This window comes from Sminthopsis crassicaudata, chromosome 1 (genome assembly GCF_048593235.1).
Source record: "Sminthopsis crassicaudata isolate SCR6 chromosome 1, ASM4859323v1, whole genome shotgun sequence".
Classification (NCBI taxonomy): Eukaryota; Metazoa; Chordata; class Mammalia; order Dasyuromorphia; family Dasyuridae; genus Sminthopsis; species Sminthopsis crassicaudata.
In genome coordinates, this window is record NC_133617.1 from 393,409,259 (window position 1) to 393,435,811 (window position 26,553).

Sequence of the window (26,553 nt, forward strand, 5' to 3'; positions counted from 1 at the left end):
TAAATAGCCATTCTCATAGGGATGAGTAAAATTTGGTCACTAGAGTCTTCCAAATTCCTACAATATGTGATCCAAATGTAATCCAAAAAGCCTTATTCTCCAACCAGAGAATTATCTTGTTCAGAAGTTGAAAGGGAGACTAGAAGAATGACCACCAGTTTTTCTGGCAATTCGTCCTTTTACCATAAAGAATAATTTTCTATATTTATTTCATCGATAATTCGCTAAAGAAAAACAGCTCTGGTTGTTACTGTGTGAATGGTTAATCCCCAATTGATACTCAAGTCTGGTCCACACTCACATACTTACTGTGCTCTATATTAATTCGTTAATGAATAATATATGGATTAGAAAGAAAAGATATCTACATTCCAACTCTTTCCAATGTATGTAGAGGCAGCAGGCTAGTTCCAAAATGAACTAACAATATCTTTTTAATATATTTACTAGGATAGGCTCTTTTGTATTACTTTTTGTTTAAGAGTATTGTCATTTTTTATTCTTATATCACAATCATTGACCATTCGTACCTTCCTCACTTCCCTTGCCACAATGACCCCCTCCTCTATAACTAAGAAAGAAATAAATCAATCAATACAATGAACACACCTGATAACATACGTAACATTCCATGTGTGTAATTTCCCACCTATATCTGCTGACTGATGCATCGTCATTTCTTCTAATTATTCAGTTTGCTTTTAATTTTTTTCGTTTACATTATTGCAGCCATTGTGTATATTATTCTCCTGATTCTGCATGCCTCACCCTTCAGCAATTAATATGTGTTCTCATTATTTCTCCAAATTCTTCCTTTGGCATAATTTCTTATGGTATGATAGTATTTGATTATTTTTGTACCTCATAATTTGCTCGGCCAGTTCCCCAGTTAATGAGTTCTCATTTTGTTTCCAGTTTTTTACTAATACAAAAGTGTGTTTACATCACTATCATTTCTCTGGGTACAATAAAAATTAAAGAAATTGTAATGTACTTCCAATTGATATAGGATCACTTGAACCAAAATGACCCCTCCCTTCCATCAGCTAATTTAATTTTGCTCTAAGTTAAGGCACTGCCTGTCCATCTTTCTCCTACTGTTAATGGTGAGACAGGGTGGTATGAACAACACTGTACTGTCAGTGTTGTTCTAGTCAGAATTCTTACCACTGACGTCCCATTAGCTAATTGTTATAGCTGTAGAAAAATCACTTCCCTGTCCTTGACCTCAGTTTCCTCATCTGTAAAAAGAGGAGGCAGTTTCTGACAGCTTATTTTCTCTGAGTTATGTGTCCATGAGGGAGGATAGATTTTAGTGGAATCCCACCCAGTTCCCCTTATGATCAAATTGCTAATTAATTCAGCCACAAGAATTCTTCTATCTTACCCACAAAGTCTGCACATTTCCAAAGGTTTGACCAACACTCTCTATTATCCTCACCTTCTCCTATTTCCCCTGCCCACAGCAAAATGAACCACCATTGACTTACTGCAGCCACAAACACATTCAGTTTTACCCCAGGAAGTGAACCACGGGACACTAAATGCTGCTCGGTGTTGACATCACCTTGACTGTTCACAGACCATTGAAAATTCACCTGAGGAAACAATCCTACTGTATCAATTCATCATCAAATTATATGGCTGGCTAGACTTAACCGCAAAATAAAGAGATAATATTCACCCATGGGAAGCTTAAAATCAAAAATATATTCTCTCCTCTAGACAAGGAAATAGAGGAATATGGGAGCACGATGTTGTCTACATTGTCAGACACAATCACTGTATCAGTTGTTTTTGCTTAACTGTTTGTTTTTTTAAACAGGTTTTAGATAAGGAGGGTTAAGGGAGAAAAAGCACTGTCTATAGAAATAAATGAGATTTAAAAATAAAAGTGTTAACTAATCATGCACACATTAAGACCTATGTTCAACCAATATATAAATTCAATGTATTAGGGCCACTTTGTACAAGATGGGTATTCATTATATACTTGTTGAATGAATGGAGATTAAGATATACGTGTAAAAGGCTGTATAATAAAGGAGGAATTGTAGAAGATGCATTCCCAGGAATACCCAATTGTTTAAAATGTGCACAAAGCGGAAAGGATCTTAGAGATCACAGCCTGCCCCTCATTTTACAACGGAAGAAACTGAGGTCCAAAAGGGGCAAAAGCGGTTTGCCAACATCGAATGGGTAGTAAGTAGAAGAGATGTGTTTTGAACCCAGGGCCACTGATTTCAGGTCAAGTGCTTTTTTCTCTGGTCTTATCAAACTAATCACTGACTAAAGAAGATGGAAGGCTCCTAGGAGCTCTCTGAATCATGAGAAACTAGCTTGCCTAGTTGCTTGGAAGAATGACATGCTCTGGGAGACAGTTCTAGAAAAGATCTTGTTATAAATCCCAGCTCTATTCAGTTCTGGCAGCCCTGGTGTTAGGGGCTCCTGCTTACTATTGTGTTTCCAAAAGTCCCTCAATTTATCAATGCAACATGACAGCTCCTTCCCAGACACAACCTTAGAGGTATCCCCATGGAGAGAATCCAGAAGGAAAATCTCCAGCTCTGAAACGTTATGTTTAATTCTAGAAAAGGTCAGCAGAAAGAAAAGGGAAAGGGTGCTCTTCGGGCGCTGGGCTGTCAGTGTTGGGAACGGGGCTCCATCCATCATTTGTCCCTGAGCACCTGCACCAGGACCAAGGCTAGGAAGAGGCCCGTAGAACAAAACATGACCATCAAGTCCACCTCGCCCGGGCACCCACTCCAGGCAGATTTCTGAAAACACCCTCGGATTTCCTCTCCGCGCATCTTTCCGGTTTCCTAAATTGAAGTCAGGTGGATCCTTTCCTCTCCATGATTGGTTGGCACTGCTCCTCCCTGTCAATAACTTGATTGTAAATGGCTGGACATCAGGGCTAGAAGCCAGAGGAGCTTCTATGGGCCAGAGTAAACAAAACAATTATAAGATTAACACCCTTTCTTTCTCTTTTTCTTTCCCCTTTACTCAATCGGTCAGAAACCATCAAGTGGGTAAATGATTTAATTTGTCCTCCTAGGAGGTTGTCCGCAAATTACCTTATTAGGATGGATCCTGCTCTTAGGCCCCCCGCACCTGGGCTCTGAAATATTTCCATTAGCTTTGGAGAGGGAACTCACATTCTGCCTAGGCTGGCTTCATGGTCTGCAGCTGCAGGAGCATTATTTGGCTTTAATGTATTTGCATATCAATGACCCCCTGATTAATATTTAAAGAGCCAGCTGTCTGAGCCACATTATAAAAAAAAAAAAAAGAAGAAGAAGGAAAAAAAGCCTTGTGTGTGTGTTTTTTAAGGGTCACACTTAATGTTCTTCATCAAGTATGCTTCATTTCCCCCTCCCCCTCAACCCATGCACACACAGTCCTTTTTAAGGAGGAAAAATATGAAACGCCATTAATGAGTTATCAGTGAACTGACTGTGTCCCTTTCAATGCTTCTCAGTTTCTTTGTGCCCTTGCTGCAGCTGCATGGGACTGTTAGCAAGACATTAAAGTGAGACAAGGCTCAGCTCTCCCCTCTCCGTATCATTTCTAGGAGACAAGGGGTTGAGACTGGGATGCACCATCAGAGATCTCTTGTGTGCCTTGGATTTTTCTGATGCCTTTCTAAAGAAAGGAGCTCAAAGCACTGTAGAAACAAGTCATTGAAAGCCACCTTGTGCAGATAGCTGGTGTCTCCATTTGGTGGACAAAGAAACTAAAGCCCAGAACAGGTGGGCAGTTTATCCTGGGTCATCAGAAACTTCCAATGGGATCATAGATTTTAAATCAGATCCTTAGACACCATCAACTCCACTGCCCTCATTGTATATAGGTAAGGAGACAATTCTAGAAATTGCAATTTGCCCAAGGACATGCAAACAGTAAGTAACAAAACTGGAATTAGAATTCAGGTTTTCTGGCCTAAATCATGTAATTAGTTCTGTTTCTCTTTATATCATGTAATGTGCTTATAGCACCTAGCATCTCTACCCAGGAATACTCATGGTCACTAGAATAAATAAAATAAGTGGTATTTAGTTACACAGATTAGAAACTGAAAATGGATTGTTCATCATCTACGCTGATTATATATAAAGTGACTTGTGTATCACACTTCAGTGAAACTTACTTTGGCCCAACAGTGATGGCTACTGAAACCAGATGTAGCTCTTCCAGCTAAAATGGAAGCCTTCATGAAGATACAGGTCTACTCCAGGAAAAACCTAAAAAAAAATCTAACCAGACTAAATAATGATCACAAAATCCAATTGGGGAAAAAAAAAGCTTTCCCATCTCACAACCTCCCAAAGTCAGTCAGAAGCCCATGAGAAAAGGGCAAAGCCACAGGCAAATAAAAGTAGCCTTCTAGCTGGACCAGAGACACATGTAGCATGAAACATTATGGATTTAGAGGCAGGTAAAATAAGAGAGTACTCCTCCCAAGAAAGTCCTGGGAACATCAGACACTCACATTGTGGCACTGTGGTAGTGCCCAGGAGGGGCAATGACCAGGGTAATCATGGTAACGATCAGCCCAGGATACCCCAGAACTCCAGTGTCCCTACTCTGACATCATAGAGAGGCCTGAATATTTGGCATTCTGAAACTCTGATCTAAAGCTGGGAGGGGAGGTCAGCATCTGGTGACCTAGAACAGATCACCACAGGGCCCACCACAATAACTGGGGGAAGCTTGGCTTTTGTATACAGCCCTAGTTCAGGAGCTAAGACTGAAAAGATTTGGAAATCAAAGAACACACTGACTACTATAAAGAATTGTGAATCCAGAGATGTTCTAAAAAAGAGTACTACCACGGATTCAAAGAGAAAAGTGTACTTTCCACAAGGACCACATGAATAACTATGAAAAAAAAAACTCAACAGATAGAAAATCAAATAAAGACTCTAATGGAGAAAAAAAAAAAAAGCAGAGCAAGCATCTTAGAGAACAATATGGTTAAAAAGTCACCCATGTAATGGACTGACCAAAGAAACCTAGAACTGATAAAAAAAAAAAAATCAATGACTCTATGAGAGCAAGAAATATTAGATTTTTTAAAAAATTTTATTTATTTATTTTTTTTCTGAAGCAATTGGGGTTAAGTGACTTGCCCAGGGTCACACTGCTAGGAAGTATTAAGTGTCTGAGGTGAGATTTGAACTCAGGTCCTCCTGACTTCAGGGCTGGTGTCTATTCACTGCACCACCTAGCTGCCCCAGCAAGGAATATTAAAACAAAACCAAACGATTGAAAAAAAAAAAAAGTAAACTATTTGATATAACAACAACTAACCTAGAAAACAGGTTAGTTAAGGAGAGAATTTTAGAAATATTGGATATCATGAAAATATGATTGCAAAAATGAAATCTGCACATATTTTTAAAACTACTCAGATATATTAAAACAAGAAGACAAAGAAAGAATGCAAAGACTACATTGATCATCTCCTGGAAGAAAGTTAGAAAGAAGGATGGTAGAATTTCAAGCCTTTCCAATAAGACCAAAACAGAGTATGAACTTTGATATGCAAACACAAGTGTCAAAAGAAAACTAAAATAAGTTCTTTGAGGAATTGGAAGGGCTCATATGATGATGCAGTGTTGCTCAGTCACATCTGACTTTGTAATCTTTGAACCGTATTGTTGATGGGGTTTTCATGGCAAAGATCCTAGAGTGGATTGTCATTTCCTTCTCCAGTGGATTAAAGCAAACAGGGTTAAGTGACCTGCCCAAGGTCCCATAGCAGAGTGCCTGAGACCGATTTGCACTCAGATGTTCCTGACTCCAGTGCTCTATGCACTATGGTACTATAGTGATGATGTAATATAATGCAATACTACGATTCTAATGGGAGGAGAACCTAAATTTCCTTCAGAACCTGGTCTTTGAAGGGAATTCAGTATGAATTTAGTATGAAAACATTGGATTGAGGATTGGAAGGATTTGAAGATGGGAAAGGGAAGAGAGAACACTAGTTTTTCTATATTTGCGCAGAAAAAGGGAATTAGCAGGTAGAACTGATTATTTCCCATCCTTTTCTTTCTCTTCTCTTTCCTTTCCCTTCTTTTTCCTCTGTCCCTTTCCCCTTTTCCCCTTCTCGCTCTCTCCCTCTGTCTCCTAGATTCTCTTTTTGAGGCTAAAAACCTCAACAGAGAATTTTCAGTGGTATCATTTTACTTTGCAGTACTAATGGGCTTGAATTTGTATAAATATGAACTGCCTAATATACTTAAATGCCTTTACATTTATCCATCGGACATTGAATAACATAGTTTCAAATATCTGGAAGTATTTTGAATCCTCTCCATCATATTCACTGAAGTCCTTTCCAAAGACATTGCAATGTAATTAATGGAGAGGGCATCAGCTTCCCCATACATATGTAGATTGAATAAGTGTGGGACAAAGATACACTTCCTTCTGGTAAATATATTTTGGGTGGTAGTGATAGGAGAGTAAACCAAATGTTTTAATTAGCTGTCATTTCAACCAAACTTGTGCTTTGTGACACATATTGCAATGATTGTCACTGATCTTAGATCCAGAAAACAGTGGGGCTCTAGTTGTTGTAACTAATTGGTATCAAGTGGCACTTAGAAAATTGATTTGTTCAGATAATTGGGCTCTGGGGGAAAATGCAAATGACTTCTGGTCTTAATTTTCAATAAAACATGCAGATGTATGCAAAGTAGCTGAGGGAATGTGTCTTAGAAGCAATTTGGATAATAGAGATGTTTAGATAATTTCAGAACCAATAAATGCTCCATTAGAACAACAGCTACATAAATGATTAGCAAAGTATTTACAAGCTTTCCTTGGCCCAAAGATAGTTACAAAGCTACTTCCTGGTTAGCCGATCACTAAGAGTAATTGAAAGAGGAAAAAAAGTTCATATCAATCTAAGGCTTCCCTAGAACATGATATCATATACAGATAAGGATTATCTGGCTATTGTGATGATATATAATTTTAAAAATCCAACTACAGGTCATTGCCTCTGAAGGGATCTAGGCATCCGGATTGCTAATAGGACTCTGACATCCTGGGGTGTGTCAGGGGGAGCCTCCTTCTCCCCTCTCTGAGCAGACAGAGCATATCCCCAAGGATTCCAGGGCAGAACAGGATTTGGACAACCGACTTACCTCATCTCTAGAAAAGTGTAGATTATACTTTCAAGTCTAAGTCATGAGCCTTTTTGCCTCTAAGAAGATCTCTCCCTATGCCTCAAGTCAGGGTCTGTCAACTGAATTCCAGAAGATAAATATTTAGATTCTAGGCTAGAGAAATCAAAAGTAGGCTTGTGATTAAAGGGATCTCATCTTGGGAGAAGAGAGAACAGTTTCTCTGGATTCATTTATGGGGCTACAGATGGGAACACTTTTCCCCTTCCATTTTTTTTCACTAGGGGGTAAACATCTGCTCTACTTTAACAGGAAAAAAATATTCCTAAAGACCTTTCTAAAATGGGGAGGGGGAGCAGGGATGAGGGACTAAGGAGAAAGGGATAAGAGAATCTTTCCTTTCTGATTCCAAGTCTCACAAAATATTAACTTTAAATTGACTGACTAGAGTACCTATAATAGAGCATTATCAGGGCAGGATTATGTGTTTGTAATGAGGGAGAAAGTGGAATATGGACAAGAATGTAATAACATTACCATAGGAGAAAAGGTGTGAAAAGAGTTCTGAGTTTTCCTTCATAACAGGCTTATGTCATTTGAAAGATAGAAAACAAAAGTGCCCAGAACCTGTTGATGTTTCAAGAAATAGAAAAAATATATATAAACAAATATATGGTAAGGTTTCTCTCCAAAAACTAATGGGTTTCCTTTACCTTTGGATAATTTATAATTTTCTTATCCATGGCATCATTTTCAATAACAGGTATAAATCTGATATTGCCCATGCCTTTAAAAACCAAAACAGTCATGCTGAAATGTCTAATGGAAATAAATTCAGCCATAAATGCCAATGAGTCCAGTAACTAAGATGCTTCTGGAATTACAGCACTCAAGGAGAACCAGAGTGCTGGTTGCCAGCCTCGGAGTTTTCCCAGCCTATATCAATCACTTTCTTGTATCTTCAGGACAATAAGGAAAACTCTTCAGTTCAGGGCAGGCAGGAAAGGTAATCTTGACTGGGAGAGTATTTGGAGAACTTGAATATTAAAAATTCACAAATAATCTCAACTTTTTCATGTCAAACCATTAATCAGAGATTTTAGTGAATAAGCATAATAATTTCACCAAACCATTATATCATTAGAATTGAAAAGGATCTAGGAACTGAATTTCAGAGATCATAAAGATCATAACTTCCCCCACACCAATAACTTTCACTAGCATATAGTCCACTAAAACCCCCAGATCTTTTTCACATGAGACTCTATTCTTTAACCCAAGTATAAACTCTACTTTTATTACTATTAAATTTTATTTAATTAGTTTTGGCCTTCTTTTCTGGCCTGATGATTTATGTATTTATTGATTCTGTCCCACAATGTGTTGTTATCACTCTCATTTAAATACCTTTTGTGAATTTTATAAATGTGCCATCCATTCCTTTATCCAAGTTTTCAGTTGTGTTTTTTTAAAGTATGTATTAAACCACGCAGAATGAAGGATAAATCATTCTAATAGATACTTCCCTCCATGTTGACATCAGCTTTTTTAGTGAATACTTCTGTTCATTCTGGTCATTCAAGTATTTCCAAGTACTTCTACGTTTTTGATCATTGATCTTACATCATTACATCTTAACCACGAGGATAGGATGAAAGACTTTATCAAATGCTTTGCTGAGATAGGTATATTATATCTACATCATTTCCCTGATTGGTAGTCCAGTAATCCTTGGGAAAAAAAAAGATGAAATGAGACAAGTTCTGTAAGAATGGGTCTTAATGAAATTAGTCTTGCTGAATACTTTTTCCCTTTTTAGATGCTAAAAACTTTCTTTTAATAGAGGGGATCCTACAACTTCAAAAAGAATCAAAGACAAATTCACTGGTCACAGTTTGCAGATTCTACCATTTTTTCTTTATTGAAAATGGGAACAATGTTTTCCAATCTCCAGTCCTGTAAAATCTCTCTCATCCTCTCTAATTTTTTGAAGCTCATCAATGGAGTTTGGTAATCATACTTGACAGTACCCAGGATCACAGATTAGCGCTAGAAGGGACCTCAAAAATCATCTAGTCTCTTATTTTACAAAAGAAACTGAGGGCCAGAGAAATTAAATGGTCTCCAAGATCAAGAAGAAATAGAAAATATTGAAGCCAAAATCTGAATTCTGGTCCTCTGGCTGTATGCAGGGTTCTTTCTCCCTTTTCCAGGATTGCTGATTTGAAAGCAGGGAAGAGCAACTGGGTACTATCCTATCATCTCCTCACTTTTCTTCTAAGTCAACTCAAAAAAGAGTCCCTGGTCTCAAGGAACTCACAGTCTGATGAAGGAGTTAAGGAAAATGAGTTTAAGAAGGTAGGATTATAATTATAATACATATAATATAATGATAATATAAATATAAAATTCCAGGACAAAGTGTCTCTGGGGCTAATCAACACAGTTTTTGGCTTTTGTTTTTTGTTAATCAAATTTGCAGTTGTAGATGATGGAAATAACAGCATTATCTAACATTTATATAGCAGTTACTATAAGCTAAACACCCAAGCTAAACTCTTTACAATTATGTCTCATTTATTCCTCAGTATAATCCTCAGTATAATGAGGTAGTTATACCCATTTTACAATCGAGGAAACTGGGATAAAAGTTAAGTGACTTTGCTGAAGGTCACATAGCTAAGAAATAGCTGAGGTTGGATTTGAACAAGTGTTTCTGACTCCAGATCCAACCCAGTTATCTAGGTCCACATTTTAAAAAGGTCCTCTCAAGGCAGCTGCTTTATTATTTTACTCCTCCCCTAATAAAAAATTTCCTTCCCTTCCCTTAGTCTTATCTAGATTAGGAGGAATTCATTCCTTTCAGTTTTCATCAGGGATTTGGCAGCTACGACCTAAGCAATGAAAATATTCTTAAAACCATTGGTTTTATTGTTGGTTCTTGGATTGGATAGTATGTTTTCAGTTTTCAGCTCTCTGGATCAGATTTGCAAGACTGCAAACATATATTAATCAAAAACCATTTGTTAAATGATAATTTAATGTGCCAGTTAACATGCAAAGTGTTGAGGATACAAAAAATAGGCAAAGGAGTTTTTGTCTTTGTCCTAAAGGAGCTTACAATCTAATGGGAGAGATATTAAAGGAAGCTATTTATGGATAAATGGGAAATAACTAACTGAGGGAAGGCAATGGAATTAAGGATTGAAGGTTTCCAGTAAATGTATATACATATGTATGTGCATATGGATTTGCATACTTACAAATATATAAATAAGTATATGAATTTGCACACTTACAAGTATATAAGCAAATTATAAATGTCTATAAATTTATATTTGGGTACTTGTTATATATGAATATATTGTCATATAAATCTGATATATATGTCTATGCATGTGAGATACATTTATATGTATGTTTGTATGTGTACATATACATGCATATATACAAATGTGTCTGTGAAATATATTTATGTGTATATATTATAATATAACATATAATTATAACATTATATAATAAATATATGCATATATATAAATGTGTCTGTGAAATATCTTTATGTATATATAACATATTGTAATATAATTATATATAATATATTGTATATATGTTACATATATATACAAATGTGTCCAGTGTGTGAAATATATTTATGTGTGTACATTTATGTGTGCATGTGTAGAAATACACATACATACACAAATGTGGGTATATGCACACACACACTTATGTGTGTGTATGTGTATGTGTGTGTCACCAGCCCTCATTGGGCACTTTACCCCCTTGGTTAAAAAGCCTGTCAGGCCTATATTTGAAACCATGATCCAGAAACCTAAATCCTATTTTTAGCCATCATATCCTTGATCATTCTTCACACACCCAATCTACCTTTCCCTCCCTTCCATCAGTATGAAAATGCTCTTGTTAACCTATTCTTCCTCAAACCCTTCCTGGAGGATGTCTGTCTTTGTAAAACTGTGGACTTACATATCTCTGATAAAGGTGTCCATAAACAGTTGAAATAGCCCAAAAGAAGGCCATTGTGGAAGAGGGGAAAGGCATGAATAATCAATCAATCCATAGTACACTTCCCAGCCATTGGGAGGAGGCTAAACAAATAGAAATCTTTATATCATGTTCCTACGGACTGGAATGTAGAATCAATTTAAACAGGAATAAAAATGAAATATCTACTGTGTTTACATATAGTCAAGGTTGATCTCCCCTTCTTTGAACTCCTTTAGTTCAGAGTACGATACCACATGATTTAGGACTAAATTGTACATGACCTTGTATTCTTCTCTAAGTTAATCGTTTTTATTGCTAGTCTTGTTCCCTCCAGCTGGGCTAATACACCCATGGAAGACATCTTCCATTGTTCTCTGTACCTCCCACAATATCTAGGATCATAAAACATGGATTCAGAGCTGAAAAAAACCTCAGTGTATTAAGTCCAATTCATTCATTTTACAGATGAAAAAACTGAGGCTCAGACAAGGAAGTCACTTGATCAAGGAAGATTACAGAGTTATTAAGGGACAAAAGCAAAGGCTTCAGAATGAGATATCTTTATTGCAAATCCAGTGCTCCTTCCATATGCCCTGTGTTAACTTAGGGATAGAAAGAGCCCGTTTAGTAGAGACATAATAAATAAATGCATATTTGTTGTTAATTCTTAGCAGCATATTTTGAGAGGGAGATACCAATTGGTATTAGTGTGGAATGCATTAATTAGGCAAGGATTTGTAGAAAGAACACTGGATTGGAAATCAAAAGCCCTGAGTTCTTAGGCTGGATCTACCACAAACATACCATGGGAATGTGGATCCTGTTTCTTTTCATAAATTGGGGAGAATGTTCTCAGACCCTCTCTCAGAGGGGTATTGTCATCCTGAGGAGATATGGGCAAAAAGTCCCCAGAATCCTGGAAAAGAAAGGTGTTAGATGACTTAGTGCTGATTATTTATTATGACTTATTTGCAATGTCTCTTCTCAGCCCAGCTGTTGTAACATAGGCTGGAGAGGAGGGAATTTTTCTGTCTGGTTCTGCCTCAGGTCCTCCAAACCCAGATGGCCCCAGTGATGTGGAGTAATGAGTTTGTGACTTGTGATCAGGAATTGTTGTAGGAATGAAGAAGAGGCAGCTTCACTTCCCAGTCTTAGAGACTCTACACATTCATTAGAATGACAGATCCCTAGAGAGCTATTCCTCTGCCTCTTTGCTCATCCCCAGAGCAGTCTCCTCCCTCCTGTCTCAGGACCTAGGAACATGCACAAAAACCATCCATCTTGCTTCTCTTTGAAAAAGCCCAGAATCCCCCAGGATCTAGGATGCTTCCTAGGCTCCTGGAGGGAGAAGAATGGAGAAGGATGTTCCATGCTTGACCTGCCTTTCCTCTTCTGAGATCTCCCCCATCCTTTTCCCTTCCCCCAACTGCAGACCACCTGCATGTGAAGACTTGCATATTCAAATTCCTCTCCCAACTTTTCTTCCCTTCCCCCAAGTAGGAAACTTAATAAATCTTGGCTTCGTACAGCCCTATTCTACAGGGTAAAATTATCCCTCAAGGACCATTGTCCATCATCAACAAGCCCATCCCTAGGAATAATGAAGGATGCACTCAGCAGGGGAAGCTATACATTTATACTCTAGTCCAGTATAGTCAAACTCAAATAGAAACAGGACCCTGGAGGTGACTTGGAAAACCACAAATTAACATTATCTATTGTACTTTATTTTTATTTATTTTGTGACTGCTTTCTGCCAGGGGGTCATGTATAAGTTTATCACCTCTATAATATTTACGTGTTGTTGTTTGTCCTTTTTTCTCATAGAGGACCATGACCTCAGGGAGGTGATCCCAGGATATGCAAGTGAATGAGATTTCAGTGAGAGAGGGCTGGGCAAGGTCACTTGCCTCAGTTTCTCCTCTGGAGTTATCCGGGTCCAGTGGCCAGATATAGATCAGGAATGACTGAAGATAGTCCTGAATGCATTAGGAGACTTTGGACTTTTTAAGGTGATGTCTTTAACAGATATGCCAGTGAGTAGAGCTGCCCCTCTGGGACCCAACTGAACTGGTCAGTTGGGCACTACAGCTCTGTCTTTTTTTTCTTTCTTCCTACATAGTCTCAAACCTTTACCTCCTGGTGCTCTGTCCAAAGGAATGTATTTTTTTTTGATTGCTTAAACTTCCCAAGATATCTTGGAGTTTCCTGCTTAGTCTTCTTAAGGAATAAATTATAAACTCAAATTATTGTGGCTCTCATTGATTAGCTAACAATAGGTCCCAGGTCAAGCTCCAATTGGTCATTATTTAATAGTTAATGATCTAGGTCCCTTATGCCAGAAGAGGATGACAGAATCAGGAGAAGAGTGAATTGGTAGTAGCAGGAGCCACCAGAAATCTTTACCAGGATATAGTGAAGAGATATTTTACATATACACATACCAGGCACACACACACTGTTTGTCCAGGGATATGATTTCATTAGCAGGAATCCAATGAGTGAGTATATATGTTCATCCAAGTCTTTCATCAATGGAACTAGATAGGAGAAATGGTCCTGAGTTAAGAACCCAGATTTCTAAATTTGTGTTCTTTCTTGGAAACTCAATTATCTTTCTTGGTGAGAGACCTCCCAGAGTACTCTTGATCAATAATAGGTCCCAGGCTAAGTCTCATTTGTCAGTATATGGGCTCTGACTAGCTCAGAATAAGACTTGTTAAAGTCCTTAGCTTAAAAAGGCCAAGGTCTCCCACTGTATCCAGGGCCAACTCCAGTCATTCTGATCTATATCTGGCCACTGGACCCAGATGACTCTGGAGGAGAAACGGAGCTAGGTGACCTTGCCCAGCCCTCCCTCACTTTGATCTAATTCACTTGCATGTCACAGCATCTCCCTAATGTCACTATCCTTTTCAAGAACAAAGGACAAACAACAAAAACTTCTGTTTGATTGAGACAAGGTCCAATCAATGATTAAGGTTAAGTAAGAAATGAGGCAGAAAAATGGCCTCTTTTACCTAGTCAAAAAAAAAAATTCAGTCTGGAAGAACAATGTAGCAGAATGATGATAGTACTGTTATTTCCTGTTATTTCCCACAAGACATTGAACTCAAATCTCTGGATGTTCCCTAATTTGTAGAGGCAGCTTTTTAATAGAGTACTGAGCTTGTAGTTAGTAAGAGCTGGGCTCCAAAGCTGCCTCAATCAAACTGAGACCTGTTAAAGCCCTTAGCTTAAAAAGTCCAAGGTCCCCTACTGCATCCGGGACTACCTCTAGTCATCCTGATCTATAGCTTGCCACTGGACCCAGACAGCACAGGAAGAGAAAGTGAGATTGGTGACTTTGCATTGCCCTCCCTCACTCAAAACCAATTCACTTGCAGGTCATGGAGTTACCTCCCTAATATCAGTCATTTTTGAGAATGAAGGACAAATAATAGTAGCAGCAGGAGTTAGGCTTCTGTGCTGCCTCTGACTCCTACCAATTATGTGACCTTGAGAAAATCATCCCATTCCTATATATCCTGGATAACTTTTAGAACTAATCTACTAAGTCATAGACCGGCAGGACCCATAATGTTAGACCCAGATTCCTTATGTGTTCTTGTATGGGCAAGGCTTGGTGCTAGGGTAGCAGATTTGATAGCAAAGTCTCTTAATTCTCCATGCCCCTAGGCAACTCTTTAAAATCAGAAATTGTACAATCGTTACAATTGTGCATGGGTAGAAAGAATATCCTCATTCAGGAGTTCTTTATATAGTGATACTAAACTCAGACAGAAGCAAAACTTGTATTAACTTAGAAAACTACAAATGAACATTATCTACTTTGGACTGTATTTTTATTTATTTTAATAAACATCTCTGAGTTACATTTTAATCTGGTTCACAGTTTTACTGGCAGTTTATCCTATCTGGAGGCAACAAATTTGATACCTTTGTCCTATATTAATAAATGCAAAAAAAATTGTATTGCAACACAGCAAGGATTTGAGGTGATTTCTATTATCTTCAACTATACTTCTAATTTTAATATGCATAATTGCCAATCTGTATTAGTAAAGAGAGTTTAGTTTCTCTCAGAGAGTGAAATCATAGGTCAAACCAAAAAACAAATTTTAAAAACCCACAAATCCTATCTACAAATGTACCAGTATATTTATGTACATGTATACAAACAAGAATAATACTAGGAAGTATGTGATAAAGACAGAGAAAAAACTCAAAATATTCTAGGAAAATATGAAGCCAAACAGAACACTTCCAAGTGAGGTAGTCTAGGAATAAGTATTGGAGAGATTGACACCTGAATTGGTTCTGGAAAAAAAGAGCATGATTTCAAGAGAAGAGGAAGAAGCACATTTCAAGCATGGAGATGAAAACTTCACAACAAATAGAGGGAATAGCCAACAGATTGAGATTTTTAAAAGCCAGTAGCACAATTTGTCTAAAATAGAAAGTATATAAATGAGAATAAAGTGAACTGAGATGTTAGATCCACTGAGTAGAGAGCAAATCCTGATCTCAGAAGATAATAGTCAGGGCCTCCATCAGTGGGCAAACAAGTTGCTGAGATGGGGCTGGAAACAAATGCCAATCACATCCCAGCAGCTAAAACTGAGTGTCATGTTTCAGGGCCCAAGGCTAGCTGGTGTGCCAGCCTGCCTCAACTCTTCAGCTCAGGGTCACCAAGGGCCATTTTCCTTCAGTTTGCTGTGTTCCAGCTGGCTCAACCAGTGCAAAAAAAAAAAAAAAAAAAAAAGTAGCTTGAGGCACAGACGGATACAGTTCCCCTCTTTAATAGAAAAGTATGATCACTTGGAATAATTGAATTTCTTTCTTCAGGATGTGAAGAAGAAAGCTAGTTAGAGAGAAAAAAATCTCTACCCACTCTCTTTTTCAGGGCTTAGATACTTGTACTCCTGCTGCTGACTCTTTCATGCTATTTCAGGCAGCATCCTATGAATAACTAGCAGAGAATCAGTTTTTCCATCAATAAAATAGAAATGACGATATCCCCTGTGAGGATCCAATGAGAAAGTCACAACTTAAAATGTTTAATAACTGTAAGCTATCCTCAGTGATGAAAGAGCCAAGAAAATGGGATAACAGACACACAACCTCTGGAAATAGACCAATGGACTTGGCGTTAAACAGTCCATGTGTATACATGTGTGTGTGATTGGAATACAGGGTGACCAAATTCTAATTCTAATCTCCAACTCCTCCTGCCCCTTTCCCCCATTCCTCATCCAAGCCTCTTCCTTTCTCTAACCATTTGTTTCTCCTTGGGGATGGGAAAGTGGAACAGAGTGGAGATAGCTTAGCTACTCCCAGTTTCCCAGGGCTGAGGGAAGAATTAGTAAGAATTTAGACTGAAAGCATTTAAACCCTTCAAGAGAAAGAAGAAATTGAGAAAACTGAAACATGGCATCCCTTGGAAATCCATGATAAATGCCTAGATTCAAACCCCCAGTAGGAATATTGTACCACTGGCTGGGGCTGGAAAGCCAAGCCCAGGGCTTCAGCAGTCCTGCTCAGCTCCCCAAGGAAACAAATGCAAAATTGCTTCTTTATAGATTCGCTAATCAAGTCATCTATTCTTTCTGTTCACAGACACAAATACAAGGGATACATGCTTAAAAGAGTTGAGAAGATACACTTTGGAAATCTGGACAAAGATTGTCACAATTTAAAAAACTACCTTACACCTTCTAAAAAATAAAAGGCAAACCAGTCCTTGACAACTCTTTTCTGGTCACTATTATCTTGTATGTTATGTTCCCCGATTTGAATGGCAGTGCTTAAAGTCAGGAGCCTTCAATTTTACATGTGCACCCTCTGTTCTTAGTACCAATGCTTGGAATATAGTAAATGTTTAATATATTTTTTATTCTTTCAATTCATTTGCTCATTCCCATATCACAGGCCAATTTCACAGTTCCATCTCTTTTTTAACTAAAGCATTTGAAATTTAAAGACAGAATCTGCACTCCAAGTATGAATAACTGGACCTGAATTCCAGCTTTTTCACTTACCACTTGAGTGACCATAAGCAAGTCACTTCATTGCTTCCATAAAATAGAAATCACATTTGCTCTCTCTGCCTGATCAGGTTGTTGTGAACAAAATCCCTCACAATTTATGAAGTGCTATATTCATTTCAATGCTATGCAACAAACATTTATTAAGCACCTAGGTGCTGGGGAAAAAAAGAAAAACATCACAGTCCTTGACATTGCTTCTATAAGGAATATGATAGATAAACAAATTAATGTAATATAAGTGGTGAGGCCCAAACATAGCACACTATAAAACTAAGTAGTGAGGCAACCCTTGTACTTGGATAAACCAGGAACAAATCTATGCTAACAATAGTAGCTGGGCTGAACCTGAGGGACAGTTTATAAATATAAACTATTTATCATTATGCTAGAACCGCCACTTATAATCTCTCTGACTTTGCCTCTCTAAGCCTCAGTTTCATCCTGTGTAAAAATAGGATAGTAATTTTTATACTATTTGACTCACAAAGCTATTGCAAAAAAAGACTTTGCAAATTGTTAAGAGTTACAAAAATGTAGATGGTTCAAAGATCTGGAAACTAAATAAATGCCCATAAACTGGGGAAAGGCTAATCAACTTGTGGGACATGGAATATCATGAACATTACTACACCATAAGAAATAACTGATAGAAAAAATACAAAGAAGCATGGGAAAGCTGAGATGAACTTATGCAAAGTTAAAAAAAATACAGTAGAACTGGAAAACAATATATAAAACGAATACAAAAAATAAAATAAAAAAAGATTAAACTGAAACGTATTCAATTATAACCACCAAGCTCAGCCCCAAAGAAGGGATTGTCTTAGACTATGTCTGGAGCTGAATAAATCTGGATTTCCTGAGAGAGCAACAGCACACCCTGGGGTGAGAGAAAAATGAAGGACCAGCCAGGGTTGTGAGAAAGTAAAATTGTCAACGGGAAGATGGCATGCTAAACATCTGCAGACTGGGAGAGAATCGCTGGATCTCATAACGATTGCATTTCCCAAGAGATCACACCAAAGGAACAGGTGCATCAGCCACTTTCCTATTCAAAAAGAAAATGTTAGCCGAGGTCAGGGACCTTTAATCGAAACCACCTTTTTGAAGAGGTCAAAGAGCTTTTGGTTTTAAGTTCATCAATGAACAGCTACTAACATTCCTCCAGATGCTCCCTAGATCCCTTGGAATGTAGTTTTTTACACATTTAATCTTCTACCAGAGCGGGGAAGTGAGGAAATCATAGGCTTGCAACCCCCAGAAAGGACACTAAGAAGGCTGGCTCGCCTTGTCCTAGGACAAAGATTCAGAGCCAGGCAGAAGGCTGGCTGAGCCTCAGGTACCCAGCCTCAGGAAGGGTTAACCTCCCTTAGGATGAGTGGAGTGTAAAGGCTGCCTTTCTTGGAACTACTCTTTTGAAAAGACAGCTGGGTCCGTCACCTGTTGGAGTTCAGACAGCCACAGCTGTGGCTAGCACAAGCCCCAAGACTTTGAACCGTGCCGGATTAGGGAAACAACAGCGCCCTACATTTGTGTTCAGAATTCCAATCTGTGGCCAGACTGGTTCCTGGCAGGGGCTGAAGACAGTCCTTGATAAGGACTGAGGTGCAAGGGTGCTTGTGCTCACACGTGGGTCTTGGCTTCCAGACAGATTCTGCTCCCTGGAAATCTGGGTATGCTCAGAGTTGTCCTTTTTTTTTTTTTTAACTCAGGATGCCCCCATCAACAGCAGCTGGGGCAGGTGCTAAGCCCTGGAGCTTCTCCAAGGAGATTGCCAGAGGGTATGCTTGGATAACGCAGGACATAACTTCCACAGTAAAATCAGAGTGGAATCTGTGTTAACTGTCCCTTCTAAGATAAAACCTGATTGAAAACAACAAACTTGAACCAGCTAAGAATGGAGCTCCTATTATTTGACTATTATTTCTATCAGGATTCTCAATGCCCATAAGTAGAGCAGACCTCTTCATCGCTAATCCCAGTAAAAGTGAATCTAATAAGAATAACCACATTTAAAATTTATAAAATGCATTGTTTCTGCATTACCTTACTTCTCACAAAACCTTTTTGAGGCAGACAATGCTATTTTTAAAATCAGCATTCTACAGTGAAAGAAATTGAGGATCAGAGAGTTTGTGATCTGTTCAAGGTCTTGTGATTATTAACTGAAAAACTGGGATTTCAAACCAAGTCTTCAAGTTTAATACTATTTCCAAGACCTCTCGACAAAGTACTAAGAAGGAGGGGAAAGTCCTTCCTCGGAAACTTCACCTATTCAGCAGACAAGCGAGGCAAAAGTCACCCATTTCAATGGCCAGGTGCCCTGGTATTTGTTCAAGCCCAATCTCCATACAACTTTCTTTAGTGGTACCAGATAAACAGAAGACATTTTTGCAGCCATTCTCCTGGACATCCTCTAAAGTCAGGGAGTTACAGTCTCTGACACTGGCATGCCTGAAAGAATAGAGGAAAAACTCTAAAAATGTTATAGAAAATGCAACTATTGATAGATTTATGACACAAAATCCCCACCATACAAGTGGGATCTGCTTACAACAATGGGAATATTGGTCACAGTGGAGATATGAAGAAATGGAAAGCTCTCTCTCTTTCATATTGGCACAGAATATCAAGTTCATCAGAGTCGACTTGCAGACTTTCTTCTGGATCCCTCCTCTCCATAAACATTTTCATATTTGTTTTTTAAATAAATCCTATAAGTACTGGTTTCCAATCATATACTGCTAAAATGAGGATTGTTCAGAGAGAAGAGGAGATACATTCTTAGACTACCTTCTGGTGATTCTTTTGTGCTATCAAGAAAGTCACATCTTCTTCTACAATGAGATGATTCAGGCCAGTTCCAATGGTCTTGTGATGAACAGAGCCATCTGCACCCAAAGAGAGGACTGTGGGAACTGAATGTGGACACAACATAGTATTTTCACTCTTTTTGTTATTGTTTGCTTGCATTTTGTTTTCTTTCTCATTTTTTTCCTTTTTGACCTGATTTTTTTTCTTTGTGCAGAAAAATAATTGTGGAAATGTGTATAGAAGAATTGCATATGTTTAACATATATTGGATCACTGCCATCTAGAGGAAAGGGGAAAATGGAGGGAAAAAATTGGAACACAAGGTTTTGCAAGGGTGAATGATGAAAATTACCCATGCATATATATTTTGAAAATAAAAATCTTCTATTAAAAATAAAAAAGAAAGCCACATCTAATTCCTATTCTGATATTTCTCCCTGCTTGATCTATGGTTCAATCTAGATCTTTCCTAACATATGGAGGGGATGAGATGCATCCAAAGAGAAGGGAACCCAAATTCTCCTGAAGTACCACTTTTTTACATATTGCTTGAATATTAATCTGATAGACTTCCCTTGTCTATGGGGGGGGCACCATAAGAGTAATAGCATCATGATATTGCTTCAGAACCCCAAGAATTATTTTGAGAAGTGAGAGGGAAACTCCAAGATAGAGCATTGAAAAATATGTATGCAATTCAATCATCTGAGTATAATAAGTAGACAAGAAAGGCAGCTGCAGAGAAAATGACGCCTAGCCCCCTCTCCACCTAATCTCGATGCTCAGATACCTCTGCATGGGTTCTTCCATTTGCTCTCATGTTCTTCCAACAAGAAAGTGCTTCTCTGTACTTTGGCAGCTCCCCAGTTTCTCCTCCATCATCTGCAGCCTTAATCTCTCTAAGCTCTTAATTTGCATTTGCAACGGCTGAGGGAAGCCAAACTGCCTCTTGGTGTTCCTGCTATTTGAGCTTCTTCAAAATCTTACCAACAAACCACAGCTGGTACTGGAATGTGAGTCTGGACCCCAGGCCAGCCTCCTATTCAGGAAGGGGACTGAGAGCTCTAGGAGGAGAAAGGAACATCCTAAGAATCAATGCCACAGAAGTATATGTCACTGAAGTTGCCAGGGGCAACAATCCAGGTTAAGAACCAATTCAATATGATTTTTGAAGTTTTTATTAAAATAACTCTTTTATTAAATAGAACTCTTCACAAGACACCATAGAGACAAAACAAGAACACACAGATAGTCTCTGTTCTCAGAGGGTTACAATATAATTTGGTGTTGGACTTGAGAGTTCATACAGTCTCCTCCCTACTTAAATAGCACTATTCTCAACAATGTTCCCAACAGATCGTCATTCAGCCTTGAGCCTGAAGATCTTCAGTGATAGGGAATTCACTACCTCTTAAGAACTCGTGGCACTAATGACCAGGAAGTTTTTCCATACAGGGTCCACATCTATCTCTCCATAATTTCCACCATTTCTCCCAGTTCTAACCTCTGAAGCAAGAAGAACAGGTCTAATGTCTCCACCGCATAAACTGGTATCCTATAACCAAATACTTGAGAACATGGATAATATCTCAAATATAAATTGTCTCTTCTCTAGGCTAAACATCCTCAGTTTCTTTAAATTAAAACAAAGCCAGATAAATCCCTATTTTTCCTACAGGATGGTAGGAATGTGTTCCCACAAATTCCCCAGGAAGAAATCCATCTAAAAGGGCAGTGATGGAATTCTGCATCATGGGCAATGAAAAAATCTTGCGTGAGGATAGGCCCTGGACCACAATGCATCAAAGAATATTATGAACAAACTAGCAAAACTGCCCACAGCCCACCACATTTGGTCACTACCAGTATAGCAGAGTGACTTGGCAAAGACTATTTAGTGCAAAGAGAGAAGGGAGAAATAAAGAGACAAAAGAAAATCAGTGCTAAAGAATCAAAATAGGAGACAATGATAAGGGAATGAGGGTTGTAAAACGGTGAAGAACTTCAAAGTCATGTTGTATGAGGATTGATCAAAGGAACTAGGGAAGGTTAGCTTAGAGGAGAAGACTTAAAAGGAATTTAACTAGCTTCAAATGTTTGAAAGGCTATTGCGTAAAAAAGGGTTTGAACTTGTCCTATTTAGTCTCAGATGGCAACTCTGGGAGCAATGATAAGTGTAAGTTAAGGAATAAAATTAGATCTAAGGAGCAAAGTTCCTTATTCTGCTTATGACAATTTTTCTTTTCCTCTAGTTTCCTGCTCCCAACTTCCCTACTCTATCTGATGCAAAGAGACTTATAGGTTAGGTGCCATATAAGTAAAGATACCAAATCTGTTTTTTCCTACCTTCTGTCACCCACCTCAAATTTCAACCTATGTCAGTCAGAATTAATTAAATGGAACCCATATCTGAAGCAGCTCTAAATCCCAAGGTCCAAGGTCTATCAAAGTCCAGGTCAAGTTCTTTGTTATTAAAAGAAACTTAGAGTGAATGAGAGAGAAAACAAGGGTAGTGCCAGGTTAGAGAAAGACTTCTATCACCCTCCTCCTTTTCCTTTCTCTCCCCTTCTTCAGTGACTTCCCTCTGGTGCCATTATTTCCAAAGTTCCTCATGACGACTTCCTGTCTATACTCTCTGTGTGGGAGTCTTTGAAGAGTGGGATTGTAATATCCAACTGATTTATTGGGGTCTGTCATGTATGAAGGCCTGGGTCCTCAGGTGAAAGGACCTAGGATGTTAAATCATGAGATGTTACAACAGCTGCTGTTTCAGGGTGTGATTTAAGGGCTAAAGTGGTCCAAGACAGGCTGTGTTTTCCCATAAGTTTTATTATACCAGTTACATTTTTGTGGCTATTTTAGTGCCTGTGAAAGGTGAGAACTTGACAAGGCTCTGGAAACAAAAGCCACTCTGCTGGGCAGGTATAGTCAGGGCCATTCAACCTCAGAAAGAGGTGAGAAGTTGGGTAGTACAAGGGACTGAGAAAGAAATTTTTCTGGACCTTTTCTAACTGAAGAAAGATCCCTGGTTCTAAAATGCACTAGTCTGTGGCTTTCCTATGATGATTGCCTTTCATTTAGAGTTAAATACCATCCAGCCTCAGTTACCACTCAAGGGATCAGAATTAGATTGAAAACAGAAGTCCTCTATTTTCTTGATGAGTTCTATATTGGCAAGGCCTTGCATACTGTAGTCATTTAATAAATGTTTGTTAAACTGGACTGAATTACATGATAGGCCTTCACTGTTACATTACTCAAAGTCTTTCCTGAAAAAAGAAAAACAGGCATCTTTTATTTATCTTTTAGGAGGGATAGGTTTAGAAGAAAAATTAATTCACCATTTTCTTTCTATTCAGATTCAAGAAAATCTCATCAAATCACTGGAAGCTGGTAATCGAACATAATTGATTCTAAAAGGCCAAGCATTACTTCTCCTGTCATTCTGGTGATAGCCTGGGGTGCCAGATTCTTACTAATCCTGAATTGTCTTTAAAAAGATTCAAATATGATTTCAAACCTGTTTCAAAATACCCAGTCATCAGTGTTCAAGTCTGATTGATGCTGTTCAGCTTTCACATAAATTCTAGAGAACTTAAAGTTGAAATGCAATTTTGAAAAGATCACTATATTTATTTATTTTTTATTTTATAATTATAAATTTTTGACAGTATATATGCATTAATTTTTTATAACATTATCCCTTGTATTCATTTTTCCAAAATTTCCCCTGCCTCCCTCTACTCCCTCCCCTAGATGACAGGCAATCCCATACATTTTACATGTGTTACAATATAACCTAGATATAATCTATGTGTGTAAATCTAATTTTCTTGTTGCACATTAAGTATTAGATTCCGAAGGTATAAGTAACCTGGGTAGATAGACAGTAGTGCTAACAGTTTACATTCACTTCCCAGTATTCCTTCTCTGGGTGTAGTTGTTTCTGTCCATCATTGATCAACTGGAAGTGAGTTGGATCTTCTTTATGTTGAAGATATCCACTTCCATCAGAATACATCTTCATACAGCATTGAAGTGTACCGCGATCTTCTGGTTCTGCTCATTTCACTCAGCAACAGTTGATTTAGGTCTCTCCAAGCCTCTCTGTATTCCTCCTGCTGGTCATTTCCCACAGAGCAATAATATTCCATAGCCTTCATATACCATAATTTACCCAACCATTCTCCAATTGATGGACATCCATTCAACTTCCAGTTTCCAGCTACAACAAAGAGAGCTGCCACAAACATTTTGGCACATACAGGTCCCTTTCCCCTCCTCAGTATTTCTTTGGGATATAAGCCCAATAGCAGCAATGCTGGATCAAAGGGTATGCACAGTTTGATAATTTTTTGGGCATAGTTCCAAATTGCTCTCCAGAATGGTTGAATTCTTTCACAACTCCACCAGCAATGTATCAGTGTCCCAGTTTTCCCACATCCCCTCCAACATTCATCATTATTTGTTCCTGTCATCTTAGCCAATCTGACAGGTGTGTAGTGGTATCTCAGAGTTGTCTTAATTTGCATTTCTCTGATCAGTAGTGATTTGGAACACTCTTTCATATGAGTGAATACAATTTCAATTTCATCATCTGAGAATTGTCTGTTCATATCCTTTGACCATTTGTCAATTGGAGAATGGTTTGATTTCTTATAAATTAGGATCAGTTCTCTATATATTTTGGAAATGAGACCTTTATCAGAACCTTTAACTGTAAAAATATTTTCCCAATTTGTTACTTCCCTTCTAATCTTGTTTGCATTAGTATTGTTTGTACAGAAACTTTTTAGTTTGATGTAATCAAATTTTCTATTTTATGATCGATAATGATCTCTAGTTCTCCTCTGGTCATAAATTCCTTCCTCCTCCACAGGTCTGAGAGGTAGACTATTCTCTGTTCCTCTAATCTATTTATAAGATCACTATAATTTGACAAGAATTCAGAAAAGAATCATATATAACAAAGAATATTCTGTCATGTTCTAGTTAATTCAAAGGGGCAAAAAAATTCCAAACCTCTTCAAACATTCAATATTATTGATGTGCTTTTTCTTAATTAAACTGAGAAAGAAATTCTAGTACAACAGATGATAGAAATTACCAACCAAATTCATTTAACCTCCACAAGGCAAAACCATCTAAGAAATATGAGAAGCAAAAGACCACATCATTTTAATGTTGCCCACCTTATAAAAAACATTACCATATATTTACACACATATATTGTATCTAGGTTATATTGTAACACATGTAAAATGTATGGGATTACCTGCCATTGGGGGGAGGGAGTGGAGGGAGGGAGGGGATAATTTGGAAAAATGAATAAAATAATAAATAAATAAATAAATAAATAAATGAATCTAGGCTAGTCATCAAAAAAAAATAAATAAATAAAATAAAAAAACATTACCATACTATTCCCAGGTAACATAGCTAATAACTGTTAGACCCAGAATTCCTTGCATCCTGCAACATTAAAACTGCTGTTGGAGAACACTTCTCCATGGTACTTCCAAAAAAAATCAATGTTGTATTAGTCCTTGAAATTTTGTCTCTGTCATTATCTCTTCTGTTATGGAGTCCCAAATACTTGTGAGTGCACACACACACACACACACATTCACTCCCCTTCTCATGCATTTGGTACTCTCCTGCCATCCCTCTCTGGCAAACACATCTTCCAGGCACAAATACAGACTTTGGACTATTTTATAATAAAGAGGACTATTTTCTTATTCTCACAAGTCTTTTTTTTGTACATTAAAAAAATACTCATGTATTCTTTTCTCTTTTTCTGTCCCAATATTTCTTTCTTTTTAGAAATTTCTATTATTTCATCTTCCCATTCACAGAATCAAATTTTCACAGTATCAGAGTTGAAAGAAACCTCAATGACCATGTGATCCAATCTTCCTTGATAAAGAATTCCCTTGACAACAAATAAAACAGGATCATTCAATCTTCATTTTAAGACCTGTAATAAAAGGAAACCAACTTCCTTTCCCCCAAAGGAAGCCCATTTCCCTCTTGTTGAGAACAACTCTAAATGCTAGGAAGCTTTTCCTTAGATTAAACCTGATTTTAATCTCTAACAACTTCCACTCATCATTGCTCCAAGAGTTGCCTTCTGAGACTAAATAGTTTGTCCTGTTTAGTCAGTTTGTTAAATCTAACTAACCCCTTTTCCCATGATAGCCTTTCAATCCTTGAAGTCAGCTCATTAAGTTAGTCTTCTCCAGGCTACCCTTCCCTAGTTCCTTTGACCTCTCAATCCACATACAACTTGAATCTTAGGTTCTTCACCACCCTATACCTAAAAACTCTCCTATAGATGTCTCCTATTTTGTTTCTTTAGCACCCATTTTCTTCTGCCTCTTTTTTCTAATTTCCCCCTCTCCCTTGCACTAAATAATCACAAATAAGGTAGAGCAATTGCCAGACCAAGAACTGGGAAGCTCATTTAAGGATTAGGACTAGACGCAGGCAAGTGGTGTTTGGAGACTCTAGGAGTATGGGATAAGGGAGCAATA

At 37.9% G+C, this 26,553-nt stretch overlaps 1 long non-coding RNA gene across 1 annotated transcript; it reads right to left on the reverse strand.

Moving 5' to 3' along the window:
* Nucleotides 1-2,560: 2,560 nt before the first annotated feature.
* Nucleotides 2,561-4,575, reverse strand: LOC141549794 (uncharacterized). The gene is made up of 2 exons (XR_012484446.1): nt 4,151-4,575; nt 2,561-2,936 (listed from the first exon to the last, which is right to left on the reverse strand). It is a non-coding gene; the product is annotated as an uncharacterized LOC141549794 (long non-coding RNA).
* Nucleotides 4,576-26,553: the final 21,978 nt, after the last annotated feature.